Genomic DNA, 26981 nt, shown 5'->3' with positions numbered 1-26981 from the left:
CTCCTCAGAGCGTCCACATCGGCCGTTAACCCAATGTAGTCGGACACCTGACGGTCTAGGCGTTCCCTGATGCTGGATCCGGATGACACCTGTCGATGGGTCGGCTGAAAGAATGACCTCATATCCGAAGTCACCAACACATCTTCAAACCGGCCTCTTCTTGCAGGCGCTGTTGGATTGGTACCCGCAAATCCTTCTCTGGGAGTGGGAATTGCTCCTCTGCCAGCGCACGCAAAAGCAGAATGCAGCATTTCTCGAAGCAAGGCCTGGAAGTGCTGCATTCTGACAGCCCTCTGCGACGGCGGTAACATTTCCGCCATTTTGTGTTTGTACCGGGGGTCTAAGTACGTTGCCACCCAGTACTGGTCCTTGACCCTCATGCTTTTTATACGGGGGTCCCTATTAAAACACTGGAGCATGAAGGCCCCCATTTGCACTAAAGTGGAAGCGGTGTGGTGGCCTGGCTCCTGCTCATCATCCAGGATAATGTCGTCCTCTTCATTCTCCTCTCCCCATCCTCGCACAACAGGGATCCCAGAAAGGTTTAAAGCATGCTCTTCTTGCTCCTGCTCATCCGCCCCGGCACCATCCTCCTCTGACTCCTCATCAGACTCCTGTTGTTGACTTGTCTCAGATAGAGTAGCCCCCCCTGGGAATTCATCCAGCATTGCGACTTCCTCATCTTCCCGCTCCTGCTCCTCCACAGCCTGATCAATGACACGACGCAATGCACGCTCCAGAAAGAAGGCATAAGGTACCATGTCACTGATGGCGCCATGGCTGCGACTGACCAGTTTGGTGATCTCCTCAAATGGCCGCAGAAGTCTGCATGTGTCGCGCATGAGCAGCCACTGGCGCGGTGAAAAAAAACCCAGCTCCCCAGAACCGTTTCTTTCGCAGAGTTCATACAGGTAGACGTTAACTGCACGTTTCTGCTGGAGCAGCCTATCAAGCATATAGAAGGTTGAGTTCCATCGCGTCGGGCAATCGCAAATAAGACGTCTGACCGGCAGATGGTGTCGCCGCTGAATGTCAGCAAGGCGAGCCATGGCCGTGTAAGATCTTCTGAAATGGGCCGAGATTTTCCTTGCCTGCCGCAAGATGTCCTGGACCCCAGGGTATTTGACAAGGAATCGCTGCACGACCAAGTTTAAGACGTGTGCCATGCACGGCACGTGCGTGATTTTGCCCTGTTTCAATGCGCTAAGCAGATTGGCACCGTTGTCACACACCACTTTACCAACTGTCAAATTGAGCGGTGTTAGCCACTCATCTGCCTGTGAACGCAAAGCTGAAAGGAGTGCCGGGCCAGTGTGGCTCTTTGCTTCCAGGCACAACAGACGCAGCACGGCATGGCAACGTCTCACCTGGCATGTGGAATAGGTTCTGGGGAGCTTGGGCGGTGCAGTGGAAGAGACGCTAGCAGCGGAAAAGGAGGAGGCAGCTGAGGAGGAGAGGGAGGAGGATGGAGTAGGAGGAGGAGAAGAAGAGTCAGGCCTGCATGCAATCCGTGGCGGTAAAACCAAATCTACACGGGTGCCACGGGTTACATGCTTGACGGCCGTCAGAAGGTTCACCCAGTGGGCAGTAAAACTGATATACCTTCCCTGCCCGTGTTTGCTAGACCACGTGTCTGTGGTCAGATGTATCTTGGCACCGACACTGTGTGCCAGAGATACATTCACTTGCCGCTGAACATGGCCATATAGCTCTGGGATGCCCTTCTCTGAGAAATACTTCCTTCCTGGGACCTTCCATTGTGGTGTTCCAATGGCCACAAATTTGCGAAAGGCCTCCGAGTCCACCAGTTTATATGGCAGTAGTTGGCGGGCTATGAGTTCTGACAAGCCAGCCGCCAACCGTTGGGCAAGAGGGTTATCCGGCGTCATCATTTTTTTACGCTCAAACATTAGGCCCACGGAAGCCTGCCTTTTTGCAGAAAAATGTGAGCTTGGCGTGATGGAAGGTGGAGTGGAGGACAATTGTGAGGAGAGAGGAGAAGGAGAAGTAGAAGACGAGGCTGGACGGTGAGAGCCTGCAGTGTGGCTTTGTGTGTTCCGTTGCTCCCACTGGGCTCGGTGATGGCTGCTCATGTGCCTTCTTAAGGCGGTCGTCCCTAGGTGAGTATTGGGCTTACCGCGACTAACGCGTTGACTGCAAAGATTGCAGATGGCAACGCTATTGTCAGCAGCGGACACGTTAAAAAAAGCCCACACTGCGGAGCCATGTGCCGGTGTCCTGGGAGCGCCAGATGTGACCGTACATGGTCGATGACTCGCTCCTGATACATTTGCAGTCTGCTTTGTCCCTGCTGTGCAATGTAAGTCATTGCTGCTTCTCCTCCCTATCTGCTGGTCCATATCTCCCTCTGAACTCCCCTCCTCTTCCTCTCTTGTGGGCACCCACGTGACATCACTAGACACGTCATCATCAACGTCACCTTCCCCACCGCTATAAGTAGAGTAGGCAGCAACACCGGGGACCAACCTCCTCCTTGGGCTGATCTGGGTACTGGCGTCAGACTGCTGAGTAGCGCTTGTTGCTACCTCCTCTTCCTGATCCAATACCAAGAGTGGCTGCGCATCAGAAATGTCCTCTTGATATGGATCGGAAAATAATTCCAGTGACTCAAGCGGAAGGTATGTGGTGGTGGTGGTGGTGGTCGTGTTGTTGGTGGTAGTGTCTTTGGGGGTGCACATAGCAGAGAGTGAAGAAGAGGGTGCAGATCGAGAGGATGAGGAGGGTGCAGAAGAGTAAGGCTGAGCGAGCCACTCAACCAAGTCTGGTGCATCCTTTAAAGTAATTGAACGCACCTTCTGCAACTTCCCACTTTGGCTCAAGCCTGTTGCTCCTGCCCTACCCCTACCACCCCTGCGGAAGGGCCTGCCTCTTCCTCTGCATGTCATTTTTTAAATGACCCTGTGACAAAACTCTTAGTCCCTATACCGCTGAAGGACTGCTGCAGTATAGGTGAGCGGTCAGCAGTGGTGCACGTCAACCCTATCTATTGTGGACCTATAGCGGTCCTTACAGAACAGCAGACTGTACCGCACTCAAGCCTATGTACCGTAGCACCCTATACCAAGTTACCAGTCCTTATAAGAACTTTTGTGGACCAAGCAGGTTGTGTATTAGTGTTTAGCAGACTGTACGTCAGTCCCTATACCGCTGAAGGACTGCTGCAGTATAGGGCAGCGGTCAGCAGTGGTGCACGTCAACCCTATCTATTGTGGACCTATAGCGGTCCTTACAGAACAGCAGACTGTACCGCACTCAAGCCTATGTACCGTAGCACCCTATACCAAGTTACCAGTCCTTATAAGAACTTTTGTGGACCAAGCAGGTTGTGTATTAGTGTTTAGCAGACTGTACGTCAGTCCCTATACCGCTGAAGGACTGCTGCAGTATAGGGCAGCGGTCAGCAGTGGTGCACGTCAACCCTATCTATTGTGGACCGATAGCGGTCCTTACAGAACAGCAGACTGTACCGCACTCAAGCCTATGTACCGTAGCACCCTATACCAAGTTACCAGTCCTTATAAGAACTTTTGTGGAACAAGCAGGTTGTGTGTTAGTGATTAGCAGACTGTACGTCAGTCCCTATACCAATGAAGGACTGCTGCAGTATAGGGCAGCGGTCAGCAGTAGTGCACGGCAACCCTATGTATTGTGGACCGATAGCGGTCCTTACAGAACAGCAGACTGTAACGCACTCAGGCCTATGTACCGTAGCACCCTATACCAAGTTACCAGTCCTTATAAGAACTTTTGTGGAACAAGCAGGTTGTGTGTTAGTGATTAGCAGACTGTACGTCAGTCCCTATACCAATGAAGGACTGCTGCAGTATAGGGCAGCGGTCAGCAGTAGTGCACGGCAACCCTATGTATTGTGGACCGATAGCGGTCCTTACAGAACAGCAGACTGTAACGCACTCAGGCCTATGTACCGTAGCACCCTATACCAAGTTACCAGTCCTTATAAGAACTTTTGTGGACCAAGCAGGTTGTGTGTTAGTGATTAGCAGACTGTACGTCAGTCCCTATACCAATGAAGGACTGCTGCAGTATAGGGCAGCGGTCAGCAGTAGTGCACGGCAACCCTATGTATTGTGGACCGATAGCGGTCCTTACAGAACAGCAGACTGTAACGCACTCAGGCCTATGTACCGTAGCACCCTATACCAAGTTACCAGTCCTTATAAGAACTTTTGTGGACCAAGCAGGTTGTGTGTTAGTGATTAGCAGACTGTACGTCAGTCCCTATACCAATGAAGGACTGCTGCAGTATAGGGCAGCGGTCAGCAGTAGTGCACGGCAACCCTATGTATTGTGGACCGATAGCGGTCCTTACAGAACAGCAGACTGTACTGCACTCAGGCCTATGTACCGTAGCACCCTATACCAAGTTACCAGTCCTTATAAAAACTTTTGTGGACCAAGCAGGTTGTGTGTTAGTGTTTAGCAGACTGTGCGTCAGTCCCTATACCGCTGAAGGACTGCTGCAGTATAGGGCAGCGGTCAGCAGTAGTGCACGGCAACCCTATGTATTGTGGACCGATAGCGGTCCTTACAGAACAGCAGACTGTAACGCACTCAGGCCTATGTACCGTAGCACCCTATACCAAGTTACCAGTCCTTATAAGAACTTTTGTGGACCAAGCAGGTTGTGTGTTAGTGATTAGCAGACTGTACGTCAGTCCCTATACCAATGAAGGACTGCTGCAGTATAGGGCAGCGGTCAGCAGTAGTGCACGGCAACCCTATGTATTGTGGACCGATAGCGGTCCTTACAGAACAGCAGACTGTAACGCACTCAGGCCTATGTACCGTAGCACCCTATACCAAGTTACCAGTCCTTATAAGAACTTTTGTGGACCAAGCAGGTTGTGTGTTAGTGATTAGCAGACTGTACGTCAGTCCCTATACCAATGAAGGACTGCTGCAGTATAGGGCAGCGGTCAGCAGTAGTGCACGGCAACCCTATGTATTGTGGACCGATAGCGGTCCTTACAGAACAGCAGACTGTAACGCACTCAGGCCTATGTACCGTAGCACCCTATACCAAGTTACCAGTCCTTATAAGAACTTTTGTGGACCAAGCAGGTTGTGTGTTAGTGATTAGCAGACTGTACGTCAGTCCCTATACCAATGAAGGACTGCTGCAGTATAGGGCAGCGGTCAGCAGTAGTGCACGGCAACCCTATGTATTGTGGACCGATAGCGGTCCTTACAGAACAGCAGACTGTACTGCACTCAGGCCTATGTACCGTAGCACCCTATACCAAGTTACCAGTCCTTATAAAAACTTTTGTGGACCAAGCAGGTTGTGTGTTAGTGTTTAGCAGACTGTGCGTCAGTCCCTATACCGCTGAAGGACTGCTGCAGTATAGGGCAGCGGTCAGCAGTAGTGCACGGCAACCCTATGTATTGTGGACCGATAGCGGTCCTTACAGAACAGCAGACTGTAACGCACTCAGGCCTATGTACCGTAGCACCCTATACCAAGTTACCAGTCCTTATAAGAACTTTTGTGGACCAAGCAGGTTGTGTGTTAGTGATTAGCAGACTGTACGTCAGTCCCTATACCAATGAAGGACTGCTGCAGTATAGGGCAGCGGTCAGCAGTAGTGCACGGCAACCCTATGTATTGTGGACCGATAGCGGTCCTTACAGAACAGCAGACTGTACTGCACTCAGGCCTATGTACCGTAGCACCCTATACCAAGTTACCAGTCCTTATAAGAACTTTTGTGGACCAAGCAGGTTGTGTATTAGTGTTTAGCAGACTGTGCGTCAGTCCCTATACCGCTGAAGGACTGCTGCAGTATAGGGCAGCGGTCAGCAGTAGTGCACGGCAACCCTATGTATTGTGGACCGATAGCGGTCCTTACAGAACAGCAGACTGTACCGCACCCAAGCCTATGTACCGTAGCACCCTAGACAGACCAAGTTACCAGTCCTGATAAAGAGCTTTGTGGAACAAGTGAGTTGTGAATGATTAGCAGACTGCAGCAGAAGGGCAGCAGTCAAGTATAATATTCTTTCTATATTTGGAAGAAAGAATATTATACGTGTACAAGCCTATTACCGTACCACTGATACCAGTCCTGAAAAGAACCTTTGTGGAACTAATAGTAACAGCAAGTCTTTAAAATTATCCTCACTGCCTGACACACTGCTTCCTGCCTGTCCCTATACAAATTGGCAAAAAAGAGTAGGCTGGAACGATTAGCTGGAACAGCTCTTTTGTGGACCTGATAGTAACAGCTAATGATGATGATGATGATGATGATGAAGAAAGACTAATCTGGCTGAGCTGTCCCTAAAATAGCAGCATACAGCGCTCTGTCCCTTTATCTAAACTGACAAAAGAAACTCAGGCTGCTGACCTAACACCTATACCAGTCCTGAAAAGAACTTTTGTGTACCAAATAGCTAGCGTTTTCTCTGTCCCTACTCCACACAGGATCCTTTCCCTACAGTGACAGAAGAAAGAATGTAAAATGGCCACCGGATCGGGTGTATTTATAGGTTAGGGGGAATGTCCAAGTGTCCATGAGCTGTCATGTCTCAATTGGTTGTCCTGTAACACATGATAAACGTGTCACGAAAGGTTAAAGTTCTTGTATACATTAAACACGTAAGTCCGCCGGGGCGAACGACGGAAAAAGGCGTTCGAACCCGCGGACGGCGAAAGTCGGAAATTCGCCGCGAAACGACCGCCGGGCGAACCGTTCGGCCATCACTAACAGTGTGTACAGTTTCTACTACACTTCTGGTGGTGTACACTGTATCTAATACAGTGTAGTGTGGTGTTGCAAAACAAAATATACATCATGTCCGGAAGGCCACCAAGTAGAGGCAGACGCTTACAGGCCATTAAAAGAGGGCAGTCAGGCTCTGTGTCTACAGTCAACAGTGCTGGTCGTGGATATAGTGCATCTTCTGCAGGTGGCTGTGGAGCATGCTTGTCCTTTTTTTTTTTTTTTCTGCTGCTGGCCGGGTTATTGAGCCAGAACGTGCAGAAGAGTTGGTGGATTAGATAACAAAGCCGTCATCATCTTCCTCATCCTGTCACCCAGACTCAGAGTACTTTGCCTTCCAACGCAGCTGCCAAAGCGTCCTATTCCACCGGCTCCTTGTCCAGTCACTGCTTCCATAGCCCTACCATCATGCATGAAGGAGTCGCCTGAATTAATCAACGGGTACATGCTGCTGGAGGATGCACAGCAATTTGAAGGCTCTGATGTTGATTCCCAGGCTGAGGAAGGGAGTAACTTGAGCCTAAGGAGAGGGGTTGCCCATAAAGGACAAGAAACTGGCAGTCATGTTCCCCCAGCTGCAGCATACTGCCAAGTTTGCTCCAGTGATGAGGAGGGAGGGGATGATGAGGTCACTGACTGTACTTGGGTGCCTGAGAGAAGAGAGGAGGAGGAGGCACAACTTCAGTGAGGCAGGATGTCCTCTAGGGGCCAGCTTAAAGGGATTGTAAAGTTATTTTTTTATTTTTTTTTAAATAACAAACATGTTATACTTACCTCCACTGTGCAGCTCGTTTTGCACAGAGTGGCCCCGAACCTGCTCTTCTGGGGTCTCTCGGCGGCTGTCTCGGCTTCCTCCCGCAGATGCTTCTCACGTTCATGCGAGCTCCCTCACATGGTGAGAAGCATCTGCGGGCACGCTCCCGTTATACAGCCGGCGGCTATAGCCACTCGCTGTATCACGCGGCCCCGCCCCTCGGCGCTCCACGTCAGTGGATGTGATTGACAGCAGCACGAGCCGATGGCTGCGCTGCTTTCCATCCATCCACTCCAGCCAATCAGTGGCCAGGCTGAACGGTGGAAAGGACGTCGGGGGATGAGCGCGGGACTTTCGAGGGGTGAGGTAAGTAAAACGGGGGGGCTGGGGGCGCAGGCACTGTCAGATGTTTTTTCACCTTAATGCATAGAATGCATTAAGGTGAAAAAACATTTTACTTTACAACCCCTTTAAGGGCAGCCACCCTATTGCATCACACTGCAGAGCTCCACATGTGCAGGGCACTGCTGACTCCCTGCTGACTTTTAAAAGATCCTTGGTGTGGGCCTTTTTCGACACGTGTGCAGCAGATCTCAGCATTGCTGTTTGCAACCTATGTCTGAAGCATGGCCAGAACAGCAGCCGCTTGGGCACCACATGCTTGACCAGACATATGACGACCTGCCATGCAGTCCATTGGCAACAGCACTTGAAAGACCCACATCAATGAAAAAGATGGACTTCTCCTTGCTCCTCATCTGGGATAAACAACCCTACTATACCTCCAGTCCTCTCAAAAACCTGCACTGAGAGGAATGAAGGTATAGCAATAGGTGTCCCAAGTACTTGCAGCCAATCTGCTAGACTATCTGTTCCGGTTATTGAACTTTGGCTATGTTTTGACTACGTTTTGACTTTTTACTTTTATTATTAAACAAGTGTTATTTAACTGTACTTCTGTCTCAGCCTGATTTCATATTTTTTGTCAGCAGTAAGTTGCATATTACCACTGACTCGTGGTCCAGCAGGCATTGCCAGGGATGTTACAGTTCCTTCGCTGGGTAACTCTGCTGGCAGTTGGAAAGGATGCAGGACAGGATTCAGTGTTGTTGGAGGCCATGAATTCAGAAGATGCAGTCAATCCACTTGTTGGTAATATTTTATTCCAGATTGGACAAACTGGATCACCGCATGGATCAGTTTGCCATGGCGTTACAAACGCTTCTTCTCATCTGGAAACTCCCACTGTGACCTTCGCAGTACAACCTATGTTGCAGGTGGACCCTGCTGCTGCTCCAGTCTTTGTGCAGGCACCCGCCACCAGTATTACCTCTATGAGAGGTATGTCTGGTTCTGCTCTGCTTCCCCAGCGATTTTGGAGCTATCCAGTCCAATGCAGAGGGTTTGTCAACCAGGTTGAGATATACTTTGAGATGCTGACCCCAGGTGTTTCCCACGGACAGAAGAAAAGTAGCTTTCATTATAGCTTTGCTTTCTGAGAGAGCCTTGGCCTGGGCAAACATTCTATGGTAGACACAAAACCCTGTTGTCCTGAGCTACCCTGAGTTTGTGGCTTTGTATAAAAGGGTATTTGGCGTTCCTGCTGCCAAGTACCTCATGTCCATCGAACAGAGTAAGAACTGTTGCCGACTACGCCATTGAATTCCGTACTCTAGCACCAGAGGATGCGTGGAATAATGAGGCCCCCATGGCTGCTTTTTCCCATGGTCTCTCAGATACTACCAAGGATGAGGTAGCAGCCCAAGATATACCCACTGAGCTTGAGAAGTGGATCATGTTTGCCATCCTCATTGACTCCAGACTCAGAGAAAGACTTTCTTTTAAGGAGCGCTTGCGGAAGCCTCCCATACATTTGTCTCCGAGCTTTGCAATCCTACCCTTGCCTTCCTCACCTCCCATGCCTCCTGGTACCGAGTCGATCAGTGAAGATGAACCCATGCACTTGGGTTTCACATGTCTCTCTATGGTTGAAAGAAACATTTTTTATGAGGGGGGAAAGATTGTGGCCAGGCAGGTCACTTTTTGAAGTCTTGTCCTACCCCTTCAGGGAACGCCCGAACCTTGAGGTCCGGTCACGGACAAACCTTAGGTGGCGTTGTTTCATCCACAGTTATCCAGAAGGATAAGCCCCTGGTTCCGGTTACCCTTTCTTGGGCTATCCGTCATCCGTCGAGATACAGGCTCTAATTGGCTCTGGGGCTACAGGCCTGTTCATTGATGCTGCCTTTGTATCGCTGCAGCTACGTGACACTCCACTTGCCATTGAGGCTCTTGACGGGAGACCTCTACAGCCTGCCCATGTGACTCATGATACGGTTCCGTTGTCCATGGCCGTAGGGGCTCTTCACCATGAGATAATCCAATTCCAAGTTATTTCCTGACCTAAGTTTCTGCTCATTATTGGTTATCCTTGGTTAGAGGCACAACCCCTCTTTTGATTGGCTCCATGCTGAGGTTCTCTCCTGGTCACCCCAATGCAGTAAGACATGCATCCAGAAGGTAGCCAGGTAGCACAGGTAGCCTGTGCACCTCTTCACTTTCCTCCCTGTGGGAGGAGTACTGCGATTTTAGCGATGTCTTTCACAAAGGTCAAGCCGGTAGTATGATTGCGCAATTGACCTTCAACCTGGTGCCATACCGCCTTCTGGCCGCCTTTGCCCTTTGTCAGTCTTGGAGGATAAGGCCATAGAGGAGTATGTTGCTGACGCACTTTCTTGGGGTTTCATCCGCAAATCCTCGTCTCCTGTTGGTGCTGGGTTCTTCTTTGTGAAGAACAGGAGTGGTGAACTGAGACCTTGTATTGATTTTAGGGGTCTCAATCATTTAACAATTAAGAATGCCTATCAAATTCTGTTGATTATGGAGATAATTGACCGCCTCAAGGGAGCAACGGTTTTCACGAAGCTTGATTTGAGGGGGCATACAATCTCGTGAGGATTAAGGAGGGCAACAAGTGGAAAACTGCTCTTAATACCAGAACAGGCCATTATGATTACCTCGTAATGCCTTTTGCCTTTGTAAGGCCTGGCAGTTTTCCAGGAATTTATTAACGTTGTCCTCTGAGATTTGTTGCAGTTGGTTTATCTGGATGATATCCTCATATTTTTCATGTCCCTGGAGAGCCACCACACAGATGTCTGTTGTGTGCTTCAGAAACTATGAGAGAACAATCTCTATTGTAAACTGGAGAAGTGTAAGTTCCATCGTGAACACATTTAAATTCCTGGGTTATGTCATTTCCACTGCTGGTTTTTCAATGGACCAGGGAAACTTTTGGCAGTTCCCGACCCATGGGTTTATGTCCTGTGTAGCATTTCCTGGGCTTCGCAAACTATTATCGGAATTTTATTCGTAGCTTCTTGTCTCTGGTCAAGCCCCTGACTGATATGACTAGAAAGGATGGTGACCCACAGAGTTGGTTTTGAATCCATTAAGGGCTTTGAGAGTCTCAAGGCTGCCTTTGTTTCTGCTCCTAGTTGGCACATCCTGATCCTATGTTACCTTTTATCCTTGAGGTTGATGCTTCTGAGACTGGTGTTGGTGCCCTTCTGTCTCAATGTCCTACCTCTGAGAGCGCTGTGCATCCTTGTGGCTATGTTTGCAAGAAATTGTCACCTGTGGAGTGCTGTTATGAGTTTGGTGACAGAGGTCGGTTGGCAATCATTTTAGCCCTGAAAGAATTGAGACATTTCCTCAAAGATACCACTGCGCCGGCTCTCATTCTTTCTGACCATAAGAATCTCACATTCTTGTCTGAGGATAAACGCCTCTCTCCATGAAGGGTGCAATGGGCTCTTTTTGTGTCAAGTTTCAATTACATTGTCTCATTCTTACCTGGTACTAAGACAATTTTCCTCCACTTCCAAGTTGGAGTCAGTTCTGGTTCCTGTGATTCCTCCTGATTGTATTCTGGCTACAGTTCGCACCAGTCTCACTTCTCCTTTGGATGACAAAATTCTTGCTGCTCAGCTCCATGCTCCTCCTGAGAAACCTTGTGACTGCTGCTTTGTCCCAGGGAGTCTCCATACTGTCGTGCTCCAGACTTACCATTCTCCCAAGGCTGCTGGCCACCCTGGGAAGAATCAACTCTTTTGTGCCATTTCCCAACAATTCTGGTAGCCTAGTCTATGTGCTGATGTATCTACCTTTGTAGCTGCCTGTTCCGTTTGTGCTCAGAGTAAGACTCAATGACACCTTCCAGTGGACCTCCTACAACCCATACCCAATGAAGAGAGACCCTGGACCCACCTGCCTATGAATTTCATTGAGGAGTTACCCAACTCCTAGGGCAACACAGTTATCCTTATGACCGGTTCCCAAAGATGTGTCATTGTCTTTCACTTAAGAAGTTTCCCACTTCTAAGGAACTGGATTCCATTTTTGCTTGGGAGATCTTTTTCTTTCATGGGCTACCCAAGGTGATTGTCTCGGACAGGGGTAGTTAGTTTGTGTCCCGGTTCTGGTGAGCCTTTTGTGCAGAGTTGGGAATTCAGTTTGCTTTTTCCTCTGTGTATCACCCGCAGGCTAATGGGGCCACAAAACAAGCCAATTGGTCCTTAGAGCAATTCCTACATTGCTATATTTCTGACCATCATAGCAACAGGTCAGACCTCTTACCATGGGCAGAGTTTGCTCACAACAGTGCCTTGAATTCTGCTTCCCCATTGTCCTTGTTTATGGCAAATTATGGTTTCCAACCTTCCATGTTGCCTGACTTGTTTGTTTCCGCAGAGTATTCTTGCATTAGAGGAGCATCTCTGTGGTCTTCGTTCCACTTGAGCACAAGTTCAGGAGGCTTTGAGGGAGGCTAATAATAGGTACAGACTCCATGCTGATCGCTAACGCCCGCATGCATCTTCCTACCAGGTTGGGGACAGGGTCTGGCTGTCATCTCGCAAACCTCCGACTTTGTGTTCCCTCATTGAAGTTCACACCTCGGTTTATTAGCCCTTTCCGTATTCTTTGCAGGATTAACCCAGTGGCTTACGCTTTAGACCTTCCTTCTAATAAGCATATTTCAAATGTATTGCATGTCTCCTTATTAAAACCTTTGGTCTGCAACTGCTTTACCTCCTCGGTGCAACGTCCTCACCCTGTACAGGTTGAGAACCATGAGGAGTATGAAGTACAGTTCATTGTTGACTCCCGTAGGTTCCATGGGCGCATACAGTACTTGGTGCATTGAAAAGGGTACAGTCCGGAGGAACGTTTTTGGGTCTCATCCTCAGACGTACATGCCCCTGTCTTCCTCCGTGATTTCCATAGATGTTTTCCCCTCAAACCTGGTGATCCTCCGAGGCGGAGGGGTCGTTGAGGAGGGGGAACTGTCAGGGCTGGGCTCAGCCTTCCTTGTGAGCTGGCCACTCAGCTGTCGGCTAACTGCCAGCTCCTATCTCTCCACAGTTACTCAGCTGTTGATGATATCCTGCTCGTCAGTCCTGCCTACTTAAGCTGTCCAATCCAGACGATCTCAGCCTTCGCCTTCATCAACATCACAGAAATCTCCTGCGATCCTGTTCAAGACTTGCTTTGCTGACATCTTTTCTGCCTCCACATCCTGCTTGCTGTACCACTACATTGATCCCTGACTTCTGGCTTGGCTGAATATCTGTTACGGTTACTGAAGTTTGGCATGGCCAGGGATATTACCCTTCCTTCACGGTTCATTGGGTAACTCTGCTGGCAGCTGGGAAGGATGCAGGATAGCGTCCGGTGTTGTTGGAGCTTGTTCCACCACCACGTCTCCAAAATGCTAGTGGTGATTCTGCCACAGCTCTCTCCTCCACCCCCTCTTCTTCTTCCTCTATGGTCTCTTTAGATTTGTCCTCTGAACCAGCGGTTCTCCATAAGCGTTCAAAGGGCTACGCAAGTCAGGCTAAAAGATGCCATGCAATGCTTGAGTTGGTCTGCCTAGGGGACAGGAGCCACGCGGTGGCAGAGATTCTGCAGGGGCAGGCTCAGAGGTGGTTGATGCCACGCCAGCTTCATCCAGGCATGGTTGTATGTGAGAATGGCACCAACCTTCTCTCCGTTTTCCGAAAGGGACACTTGACCCATGTTCCATTTTTGGGACATGTCCTGAATTTGGTGGTGCAGCAGTTCTTGAGCAGGTACCCAGGCTTACAGGATCTCCTGAGGCATGCCAGAAAAGTCTGTGGTCATTTCCACCAGTCACACAATGCCAGTGCTCGGCTGGCTGACATTCAAAGTGAATGCAACCTGCCCACCAACCGCCTCATTTGTGACATGCCCACCAGGTGTAACTCAATGTTGGCAATGCTGCAGTGGCTGCGCACACTGCAGAGGGCCATCAATGAGTACCTGTGCGAGTATGGCACCAGGACAGTGTCAGGGGAGCTCTTTTGACCTCTTTTCTCCATGCCAGTGGCTACTGATCAAGGATGCATGCATTGTCCTGTCACCATTTGAGGAGGCCACAAGGATGGTGAGCAGCAACAATGCATGCATCAGTGACACTGTCCCTCCAGTCTTCCTGTTGGAGCACAAACTTTGTGGAAACATGGACAGGACACTTGAGGCAGAACAGCGGGAGGAAGAAGAGGACTTGCTTACCTCTCAAGACCCCCTTTATCCAGATCGCATTCCTGTGGGCCTGCCAAACACACAGGAAGAAGAGAAGGAAGACAATTGTGTCAGCATGGATGTAGCGGATAACGCTCAGCAGCAGTCTTCAAGGGATGGTTTTCAGTTCCCAGAAACCCAAGGATTTGTACGTGGCTGGGAGGAGGTAGTTACGGATCATATGATGCTTAGTGACCCAGAGGACTCAGAATCAAATGACTCATGCAAACTTGCATGACCTCCCTGATTCTGCAAAGCCTGCAAAAGTACCCTAGGATTTGTGGTATCAAGGAGAGGGATCATTACTGGCTGGCAACCCTTCTTGATCCACATTACAAGGGTAAGGTTGTAGAACTCATCCTGCCTTCTCAGAGGGAGCAGAGGATGAAACATCTTCAGGAGGCCTTAAAGAAAGGTTTCTGCAAAGTATTTCCAGACCCTGGGAAGTTACAATTTCTGAGGCTTTGTTCAGTCAGAGCAAGAGCAGTAGAGAAGGTGGTCGGCTGACTAATGCCTTTAAACAATTTTTCAGTTCTCAGTGCCAAAGTCTGATCAGTTCAAGCAATCATTGCCCGCGTCTGCATTACATGATGCAGAATATCTAGGGGCAAGAGCAGACTTGGACACCTTTCCAACAGAACATCCACTGGGTTACTGGGTCTTGAGGGTGGACTGGAATGTCCTGCATCCAGCGTGCTGGAGGGTTTGTAATGGATCAAAAAGTGCGCCTGTCAACAGACTCCGTTGATAGGCTCACATTCATAAAATTCAGTCTTGGATCAGCAGCTATCAAGTATCTGATGCTGATGTAACAGATTGAATTTGCTATGGATCTGGGATTCCTTGAAGACTGCCAATGCTGACTATCATATTCCTCCTCAATCTTGATGAAGCTAGCTTCCAACAATATTTTTGGTTTAGGGCACCACCACCACCACCCAAGGCCCAATTCTTCTGCCCCTTTAACAGGGGCATGTAATTACAATTTTTGATCTATTATTTCACAGCAGGGCCCGTTCCTGCACCCAACAAGAGTAACCGTGAGGGCTTACGGTGTTGTGGCACCACCATCACCAAAGGCCCAATTTTTCTGCCCCTGTTTAACAGGGGCATGTAATTACAGTTCTCAATATAATATTTCACAGCAGGGCCCATTCCTGTGCCCACCACAAGTAACTGTGAGGGCTTACAGTGTTCTGATACCACCAACACCTAAGCCAATTTTCTGCACAGTATATAGGGCAGGCTGTATAGAATATATACTGCTGTTCAGAGTATATACGTAGTGCCTGGGGGCCTGGGTGACCCCCACGCCATTTTTTTAAAAAAATTGAGGTTCCCCTTAATATTCATGCCAGACTCAAAGGGCCTGGTAATGGATTGGGGGGATCTATGATGTTTCTTTCAATGATTTTGATCTATATTGCTGGGAACCGACAATACATTACAAAACAAGTAGTTTTGAATGACATTTTTATTGTTTCACGTTAAGCATTATTAAAATCACTGTTCCCGAAAACTTTAATTTTAAAAAATTTCTTTTGCATTGATACATGTCCCCTGGGGCAGGACCCAGGTCCCCAAACACTTTTTATGGCAATAACTTGCATATAAGCCTTTAAAACTAGCACTTTTGATTTTTCATGTTCGTGTCCCATAGACTTTAACAGGGTTCAATTTTTTGGGCTGTTCGCATGTTCTGCTGCAAACCGAACCGGGGGGCCTTCGGCTCATCCCTAATGGTGACCATTTACGTCTAAATCGGGGTGTCAAGCCATGTCTGGATAAGCTTGCATCAAGCTCTTCTTTGTCTAGTAGTGATGTTAAGTTTAGTTTGACATCCTGAACTCTTGGTGGAAAAGATGAGGACCACTTTTTGAGTATAGCGCGTCTAGACAGAGGAATGGCTGTGGACGTGGTATACTTGGATTTTGCAATACAGTTCGATACAGTTCCGCACACATGGCTCATGTGTAAGCTAAAGTCTACAGGCTTGGAAATATCAGTTTGTAAATGGATAGAAAACTGGCTAAACGACAGCATTCGGAGAGTAGTGGTTAATGATTCTTACTCCGAATGGTCTAAGGTTATCAGCGGTGTACCCCAAGGTTCAGTATTGGGACCATTACTTTTTAATATCTTTATAAATGATATTGGGTCTGGTATCAAAAGTAACATTTCTGCCTTTGCAGATGACACCAAGCTATGCAGTGGAATAACGTCCTTACAAGATGTCTCCAATTTACAAGCTGACCTCAATGCACTGTTTAACTGAGCGACTATGTGGCAGATAAGGTTTAATGTTGAGAAATTTAAAGTTATGCACTTGGGGGCTAAGAATATGCATGCATCATAAATGCTAAGGGGAGTTCAACTGGGGGAATCCGTAATTGAGAAAGATCTGGGGGTTTTGGTAGATCATAAGCTCAATAACATGCAATGCCAAGCTGTGGTTTCCAAAGCGAGCAAAGTCCTTTCTTGTATTAAGAGAGGTATGGACTCCAAAGAGAGAGATATCATTTTGTTCCTGTTCAAATCATTAGTAAGACCTCATCTGGACCAGTTCTCAAAAAGAATAGTTAGTCTCTTTACGGTCAACACAGAGTACACGGGGGCACTCTTTACGTCTAGAGGAAAAGGAATTTCATCTTCAAATTCTGAAAGGTTTCTTCACAGTAAGAACTCTGAAAATGTGGAATAGACTCCCGCCAGAGGTGGTTCCTGGCCAGCTCAGTAGATTGATTTAAGAAAGGCCTGGACAATGTACATAATATAACTGGGTACTAAAGTTTATAGGTAACGTTGATCCAGGGAAAATCCGATCTCTGGGGATCAGGAAGGAATTTTTTCCCCTGCTGTAGCAAATTGGAGAATGCTCTGCTCCTTTTTTTTTTTTTGCCTTCCTCTGGATCAACTGTGGGTATAGAATTGGGTATATTGGATTGTACAATATTTTTTTATTTTATTTTTTTATGGTTGAACTGGATGGACTTGTATCTTTTTTCAACCTGACTAACTATGTAGCTGACATGAAGCAGGTTGGTAGCCAGGCTTTGTTGTGCTGAGGGGATGTTAGTTCGGTGGTCGATCAATTTGAGATTGGGGTTTCTAGGTATCCAAAGAGTAGAGGGAAAATGTCTTTTGTTCGAGTACGACCGGTGACCTTTAAAGCAAAATTCTCAACTTGGTTCTAGAAGGTGCAGATGTGGGGCAGATCCAGAGTCTGTAGAGCAATGTTGGTCTTTCCTGGTCACACAGAGCGCATTGTCATTTGGGTGCTGGATTAAGGCTAGGCAAGGAATATATGCACAACACATTGTTTTGAACTGTTGCTCACACCAGAACTCGTTGTTGACATATGCACATGTGGATTTGCCTCCAGTTATGATGCGGTTTACAGCTTCTGGGAAGTTGAGATCAGAGTTCCAAGATGCGACAGAGTTCACCTGCAGGATTTGCTGAGGCGAAGGTGTGTAAATGTCTGATATCTTAAAATGTTGTTGTTCCAGTAGGGTGTTCAGGATTGAGGAGCTAAAACATTGGAGTTTGTTTGGGCATAGGCTGGCATCATGTTGGACAATTTGATTGATGGACAGGAAATGGCGTTGTGATAGGTCAAAGAGGTACAGGGTTTGTGAGACCGGTCTAGGTTTGCCTGTGGTCAGGTCAAAGAGTTGAGCGAAGTGTAGTCGTTTCTGATGAGTCCAGGCCTGCAAGGTCAAGTTAAACAAAGTGAGGGAAAAGGAAGTGTTTCCCTGGATTGGGAGGTGTTGAGAGATCCATGGGGATAAGTTCAGTTTCCGTCTGACTTCCTGCCATGCTATTAGCGTGTCTCAGATTAGCAGATTTTGTTGAAGATGTGGGGGGATGGAACACGGTTTGCATTGGAGAAGGGCCGATAGGCAGTAAGGGGTTACCATTTGGGCTTCTAGGTCAAAGTTGGAGTATCTGGAGGTTTTCAAAATCCTAGTCATATTCTTAAAAGGCAAGATAAATTGTACAATCTAAGATTAGGGAGGTTAGCTCCCCCCTCGCTCTTGGGGAGAAAGAGTTTGTGCACTGATATACGAGGGCGTCATCTTTGCCTGAAATTTGGATGAGGTTCTTTGTAAAGATTGTACATCATTGTGGCATAGTAGTAGGGGAATGGTTTGTAGAGGGCACAATAGTCTGGCGAAGCTGACCATTTTTAAATAAGTGTCATCTCCTGAAAAGCGAGATGGGGAGGTCCATCCATGTCTCTAACTTGTTTATAATCCTAGATATTACCAGGGTGAAGTTAAGATGGTAGAGGGATGAAGGGGTTTTACCAGTGTTTATCCCTAGATATGAGATGTGGTGTTTTGCAACAGAAAAAATAGAGGCGTTGGCCCATGAGGGGATTATGTTGTGGAATAAAGGAAGGATATCGCTTTTGGCAAAGTTGATACGTATATCCTCTAAACCTAGTGAAAATGTCTTGGATGAGAGGCATGTCGGAGGCAGGGTCGGATGTGAAGAGGATGTAATCTGCAAACAGGTCTGGGCGGAGTTCCTTTTGACCTATTTGCACTCCGTCTAGGGAGGGGTGGTATAGCAGATGTTGAGACAATGGTTCTAGGGCTATATTGAAGAGAAGTGGGGAGAGAGGACATGTTGTGGTAAAACCAACACCTTGTTCTGCCATTTCTGCAGAGCATATAGGGCAGGCCCCTACTTTCAAACATCCAACTTGAAAACGTCTCCTACTTGCAAACGGAAGGAGACAACAGCAAGTGAGATGGAAAAAAGACGGACGGCAAAACAAATTATACAGGGGGGATAACTCTTCCCCGTGTTTTCCTAAAAGCTTAAAACTAGATTTTTTGACTGGAGCTACACTTTAAAAATGTACCAGTTCAAAATTACAAACAGATTCTACTTAACACAACAAACCTACACAGTCCCTATCTTGTTTGCACCGCCTGTATACTCCTGTTCTGAGTATATAGGGCCTGGGGGCCCCACGCCTTTCCTTTTTTTTTTAATATGGGTACGGGGTTCCCCTTAATATCCGTACAAGACCCAAAGGGGCTGGTAATGGGCAGGGGGGGCTACCTATGCCCTTTTTTGCAATGATTTTCATCCATATTGCCGGGATCAGATATTACATTAAAACCGCAAGCAGTTTTAAATTACTTTTTTTTTCCGTTAAATGTCATTTTGTACAGGGACTGTTCTAAACACGGGAAACACATGGCACTTCACAGGCATACTATTGACACCCCCCAGGCACGATATTTAAAGGAATATTTCACTTCTTTTCACTTTAATCGTCATTAAAATGAGTGCTCCCGAAAAAACATCCGTTTTTAAAAACATTTTAGGCATTGACCCATGTCCCCTGGGGCAGGAGTCAGGTCCCCAAACCCTGTTTAGGACAATATTTTGCATAATAGCCATTATAATTACCACTTTTTATTTAGAACGTTCAAGTCCCATAGACTTCAATGGGGTTCTGATGCGAACCGAACTGGGGGTGTTTGGCTCATCCCTATTTCCCAGGCATTGGCCCACATATCAAAGTTTGATTTGTCTTCCCGCCAAGAGTCGCGGTGCATGGGGGTATTGCATGATAACTGTGCCTGGGTGAAGCGCAAATGGTTGCTGGAAACACAAACATTTTTCAGGGCCTTTCTTTTATGCATGGTGGTGAAGGCTATGATCCTTCCAGCAGGACAGCCTTGCCTGCATCCCAGAATAGGTTGGGGTCATGGAAGTGGGGAGCATTAGTTGATTCATAAATTGACCAAGTCTCTTGTATAGTTTTCTGGAGATCTGAGTTTCGGGCCAGGAATTGGGGAAAGTGCCATGACCTTGAGGGGGTAGGGGGCCAAAGATGCGAGAACAGTATCATTAGCAGTAATCAGCGTGGATTCATGAAGAATCATTTTTGCCAAACCAATCTATTAAAGCATTTGTCACAGTTCCCCATAAATGTTTACTGTACAAAATAAGGTCTGTTAGCATGGACCATAGGGTGAGTACATGGATTGAAAACTGGCTACAAGGGCAAGTTCAGAGGGTAGTGATAAATGGAATGGTTAGAGGTGGTTAGTGGGGTCCCCCAGGGTTCCTATTTATTTTGTTCATAAATGACCTGGAGGATGGGATAAACAGTTCAATCTCTGTATTTGTGGACAATACTAAGCTAAGCAGGGCAATAACTTTCAAAAAGATCTGAACAAATTAATGGGGTGTGCAACTACTTGGCAAATGAGGTTTAATGTAACATTAAAAATGTAAAATAATGAATTTGGATGGCAAAAAATATGAATTCAATCTATTCACTGGTGGGAGAACCTCTGGGGGAAGTTAGGATGGAAAAGGACCTGGGGGTCTTAGTAGATGATAGGCTCCTCAATGGCATGCAATGCCAAGCTGCTGCTAACAAAGCAAACAGAATATTGGCATGCATTAAAAAGGGGATCGACACCAGAGATAAAATGATAATTATCCTGCTCCACAAGACTCTGGTCCGGCTGCACCTAGAGTATGCTGTCCAGTTCTGGGCACCAGTCCTCAGGAGGGATGTACTGGAAATGGAGCAAGTACAAAAATAATAAATAAAGAGTCTGGAGGATATTGGTTATGGGGAAAGGTTGCGAGCACTGAACTTATTCTCTCTGGAGAAGAGACGCTTGAGAGGGGATATCATTTCAATTTATAAATACTGTACTAGTGACCCCACAATAGGGATAAAACTTTTTTTGCAGAAGGGAGTTTAACAAGACACGTGGCCACTCATTAAAATTAGAAGAAAAGAGGTTTAACCTTAAACTACGTAGGGTTCTTTACTGTAAGAGCGGCAAGGATGTGGAATTCCCTTCCACAGGTGGTTTCAGCGGGAAGCATCAATAGTTTCAAAAACTATAATGTCGCATACACACAATCAGATGTCTCGTCGGAAAAAGATATGGCGGCTTTTCCGACGGGATTATGCTCAAGTTTGCCTTGTATGCACACGGTCACGCAAAACTTTGCTGAAATTACGGCCGTCAAGAATGCATACAACACTATGAGGAACGAGAGAAAATAAAGTTCAATGCTTCCGAATTGTTCGAATTGTTGCCCAGCATGCGTAGGAATTTTGCACGTCAGAATTGCCACAGACGATCACATTATCAGATAGGAAATTTTCCTGACTGAATAATTGCGAGCATGCTCTCAATCTTTTGTTGTCTGGAATTCCGCCAGCAAAAGACCGATGGAGCCTACACATGGTCGCATTTTCTGATGAAAAACTCTCATCAGTCTTTTGCGGGCCAAAATTCGGATTGTGTTTACGCAGCATTTTTTTTTCAACCTCACCTACTATGTAACTATGTAACATGTCTAGTGCACAGCATATTTGCCTTTAGTAAATCAACCTTAATGTTTTCAGTATGGTTTGAATTCTCAATGTGGAGGATTTTGGCCCTACAAAAAGTGTGGAAGAAGTCTCTATGACATGACCTTTAACCCAAAACCCAATGGGTTAATATGACCCTAACTTTTAAATACCAGATGAACCCTTATGCAGTCTGGCTGGCTACTAAGGTACATTTTCATTGCTGCTAGTGCTGCAGCCCTCTGCCAAGCGCTGGAGATCTAGTCTGCTGCTGTCCTACAAACTCCAACATTGCTGATTGAAGCACTGGATAGGGGATGTTGGACTGCTGCGCTTTGAATGGAAGCAGTGATATCAATATCCAACCTGCTGCCTGCACAGGACAGCCTAATATAAGACTTTAACACTAATGCCCCATACACATGGTCAGACATTCTGACTGCAAAATCCATCAGATTTTTTTCAGACGGATTTGGCCGAAACTTGTGTTGCATACACACGGTCGCACATAATTGTGGGAAAATTTGATTGTTCTGAACAAAGGTGACGTCAAACACGTATGTCGGGACTATAAACCGGCCAGTAGCCAATAGCTTTCGTCTCTTAGTTTATTCTGAGCATGCATGGCACTCAGTCAGTCGGAATTCTCTACACATGTTCGGAATTTATGCGATCGGATTTTGTTGTCGGAAAATTTTATATCCTGCTTTCAAACTTTGTGCGTCGGAAAATCAGATGGAAAAAGTCCAATGGAGCCCACACACGGTCGGATTTACCAGCAACATTATCAGATCGCACATTTTCCATCGGAAAATCTGACCGTGTGTAGTATTATTATTCAGGATTTATATAGCGCCAGCAATTTACGCAGTGCTTTACAATATAAAAAGGAGACAATACAGTTATAATATAATAACATACAAGAGGATTAAGAGGGCCCTGCTCAGAAGAGCTTACAATCTAATGGGGCGGGGCAGGTGGTACAAACTAAGGTTGTAACTGTGGGGAATGAGCTGATGGAAGTGGTAGGAGATGAGTTGGAGACATGGTAGGCTTCCCTAAAGAGATGAGTTTTCATGGATCGCCTGAAGGTAGCAAGAGTAGGGGATATCCGGACCAGTGGAGGTAGCGAGTTCCAGAGGATGGGAGAGGCTCTGGAGAAATCCTGGAGATAAGCATGGGAAGAGGAGATGAGAGAGCTTGAGAGTAGGAGGTCTTGAGAAGAGCGAATTGGACGATTTGGATGATATTTGGAGACAAGATTGGTGATGTAGCTCGGGGCAGAGTTGTGAATGGCTTTGTATGTTGTGGTTAGTATTTTGAATTTAATTCACTGGGTGATTGGGAGCCAGTGTAGGGATTGAAGGAGAGGGTTGGCAGACACTGAGCGGTTGGTAATAAGTCTGTGGATAAGTCTGGCATGTATGGGGCATAACTCATAAAAAAATACCTATATATGCATTATTACATTATTTTAGGCACTGACTGCATCAGAGTAATAAAACATAAGACTAGGTTCCCACCCAGTTTCTTGTGAACATGCAGTTTGCACTCTTTTTGTGGGTGCTTTTTTTACACTGCACACATAGAGCAGACCATTAATTTCAGTGGGTTGTCCTACGCATGACAAATGTGCCAGAGAAGCTCATGTAACTTGTCTGGGTGTTGAGCCTTGCTCATTTTTTTAATAGCACAGTTTGGTGTGTCTTGCCGTGTGTAAAAACATGTGCTTGCTTTCTGCGTTTGGGGAGCCTCTAACAATGATTGGAGGGTTTTTTATGTGTTCTGTCTAGTAAGGAGAGCAGCACAGTGCTGGATCAAGATAGGGCTCAGGTAAGTGTTTGATGGGACTGGAAGGGAGCTGACAATAGAAGGTCTTTTCCCCTTTATGCAGAGAATATATTAAAGTGGTTCTGAAGGTTTTCTACCTGCATTTACTGTATGCATAGCATCAGCTGTCCCAGAACTCTCCCTCCTTATTGGCTTAGACAGCAGCGGGAGACCATTGACTCCCACTGCTGTCAATCAAAGCTATTGAGCCAATGAAGAGAGAGTGGGGGGCAAGATGAACGCATAGAGCAGTGGCTCAGGAGTGAGCACCAAGCAGTGCCCCCATGGCAAGCGGCTTTCTCTGGGGGGCACTGCTTGAGAGGGAGAAGCCAGGAGCACTGGCAGGAGACCAGAAAAGAAGAGGATTGGAGTAGACATGTGCAAAAGAAAAAAATTTGTTTAGTTTAGTTTCGTTTTCGTTTTAATTCGTTAATTCATTAATTAATTCATTAATTTCGTTTAGTTATATTCGTTAACTTCCTTAAATTTGTTTTCGGATTTCGTTTAGTTTTCTACCAAATTCGAAAAATCGGCCACATTCGAAAATATTTCAACCAAATTCGAAAATATTTCTACCGGATTCGAAATGATTTCAACATGATTCGACATTATTTCAACTGCATTCGAAAATATACTCCAAATTTGGATATGTTGTAGTGCTAGTACTATTGTGTTTGCATAACAAATTTGGGGTTTCTAGCTATAAGTGACCCCGAGATATGTGGCCCCAAATTCGGGTCACAAAATGTCATTCTCTGCTCTAATAACTAATAACATTTTGCGACCCGATTTTGGGGCCACATATCTCGGGGTCACTTATAGCTAGAAACCCCAAATTTGGCATGCAAACACAATAATACTAGCACTACAACATATCCAAATTTGAAGTGTCTAGCACTAAGTGATCCCGAGATACATGGCCCTAAAGTCGGGTCACAAAATATTTTCGAATGCGGTTGAAATAATTGCGAATCATGTTGAAATCATTTCGAATGCATTCGAAATTATTTCAACATGATTCGACATTATTTCAACTGCATTCGAAAATATTTTGTGACCCGAGTTTAGGGCCATGTATCTCGGGGTCACTTGGTGCTAGACACTTCAAATTTGTTAGAGCAGAGAATTACATTTTGCGACCCGATTTTGGGGCACATATCTCGGGGTCAGTTATAGCTAGAAACCCCAAATTTGGCATGCAAACACAATAATACTAGCACTACAACATATCCAAATTTGAAGTGTCTAGCACCAAGTGACCCCGAGATACATGGCCCTAAAATCGGGTCACAAAATATTTTCGTATGCGGTTGAAATAATGTCGAATCATGTTGAAATCATTTCGAATGCAGTTGAAATAATGTCGAATCATGTCGAATTCATTCGTTATATTTCTTTCGTATTCGTTGTAATTTGTTATTTTTTTATTCGGACATTCGGATGCATCCGAATGTCCGAAAGATGCAAAATTCGGCCGAATTTCGATTAGTTACGAAACGAATTGCACAAGTCTAGATTGGAGCTGCTTTGTGCAAAACCACAGCACAGAGCAGGAAAGTATAACATGTTTGGTATTTAAAAAAAATAAAATAACATCAGCCTTTACAACCACTTGAAAGGGGTTCTTCATTCAGTTAAAAAAAAAAAAAATAACTCAGCAGCTGCAAATACTACAAAGGACACTGAACTTCCCTTTTAGGGTAGAATTCTACTTTAACACTTAAAATGTGACCAATCATGTCTAAAGAGTCCCTCCCATCTAAGACTGAGATCTTCTCTGTCTAGCAGAGCTGTTTACAGTTACCCAATCAGAAGGTCTGTCAAATCACAAAATAACTAACCTATAGGGAAAACAGCATTATACTTGCCTACACTAAGTTTTTTTTTAATTATAATTAAAAATAAAAATAAAATATTGATTTCTCTCTCTTTGCTTATTTGTATTTTGAATGAATCTGGGAGAAATACCTGAAGCTCTATCTTTTTTTGAGCAGTTCTTTGTCCATGGGGAATACTCAATAGCACAATACAGACGTTATGGAAGAACAGATAGAATTACACATTTCTATTGACTCCTTTTCTACCTTGCATGAATTGTTTTATAGGATTGATATAATCTCTGTTACATAGTTACATAGTTAGTCAGGTTGAAAAAAGACACAAGTCCATCCAGTCCATCCAGTTCAACCATAAAAAAAAAATAATAATAATATCATACAATCCCCATATACCCACAGTTGATCCAGAGGAAGTTGAAAAACCCCAGCAGAGCATGATCCAATTTGCTACAGCAGGGGAAAAAATTCCTTCCTGATCCCCCGAGAGGCAATCGGATTTTCCCCGGATCAACTTTAACTATAAATGTTAGTACCCAGTTATATTATGTACATTTAAGAAATAATACAGGCCTTTCTTAGGCCTCTTTCAGACAAACGATCCGTTCAGGTCCGCCTGTCAGTTTTTTTAGGCAGACCTGAACGGATGCTTCATAGACCTCTATGGAGTGTTTGATGTCAGAGGTGACATGTCCGCTGACATCCGACCCGCTCCGATCCGAAAAAGTGTGACGGAGGAAAAACCTACTTTTCCATCCGTGATTGGATCGGGTGACGACGGACTCTGCGGTCCGTCATCATCTGATCTCCCATAGGGGAGAGCGGCGCTCTGACAGGTCCGTGTGCAGAGACTGACCTTTATCTTCCTGCTCAGCGGGGATCGACAGAGCGATCCCCGCTGAGCAAGTGGATATCCATGGGGCGGATCATCACGGATCTATCCCGTGTGAAAGAGGCCTTAAAGCAATCTAATGAGCTGGCCAGAACCACCTCTGCAGGGTGTCTATTCCACATTTTCACAGCTCTTAGCCCTTGTACACACCGTCGGACATTCTGACGGAAAATGACCGATCGGACCATGTTGTCGGATAATCCAACTGTGTGTGGGCTTCATCTGACTTTTTCTGTCGGAATGTCCGATCAAAAAAGTTTGAGAGCTGGATATAAAATTTTCCAACAGCATTTGTAGAGAATTCTGATCGGACAAAGTGCCACGCATGCTCAGATCAAATTCCTAGACCAAAGCTATTGGCTACTAGCCTGAGCGTATTCCCGTCGTAACGAAATAACGTCATCATGTTACGAACAATCGGATTTTCCGACAACTTTGTCCGACCGTGTGTATGCAACACCAGTTTCGGACAAAATCCGTCTGAAAAAATCAGACGGATTTTGTTGTCGGAATGTCCGACCGTGTGTACGGGGGCTTACTGTGAAGAAACCTTTCCATATTTGGAGATTAAATCTCTTTTCCTCTAGATGTAAAGAGTGCCCCCTTGTCCTCTTTGTTGACTGTAAAGTGAATAACTCAGCACAAAGTTCACTATATAGACCCCTTATATATTTGTACATGTTGATCATATCCCCCCTTAATCTACTCTTATCAAGAGTGAATAAATTTGTTTCTCTAATCTTTCCTCATAGCTGAGCTCCTCCATGCCTCTTATCAGTTTGGTTGCCCTTCTCTGCACTTTCTCCAGTTAATCAAATATCCTTTTTGAGAACTGGTGCCCAAAACTGAACTGCATATTCCAGATGAGGTCTTACTAATGATTTGAACAGGGGCAAAATGATATCTCTCTCTCTCTGGAGATATGGGAGTATATGGTATGGTACCATATGGTATA

This window comes from Lithobates pipiens, unplaced genomic scaffold, assembly GCF_037356315.1.
Source record: "Lithobates pipiens isolate NorthernLeopardFrog02 unplaced genomic scaffold, aLitPip1_a1.2 Scaffold_19, whole genome shotgun sequence".
Taxonomy (NCBI): domain Eukaryota; kingdom Metazoa; phylum Chordata; class Amphibia; order Anura; family Ranidae; genus Lithobates; species Lithobates pipiens.
Note: the sequence above shows the minus strand (reverse complement) of the source record.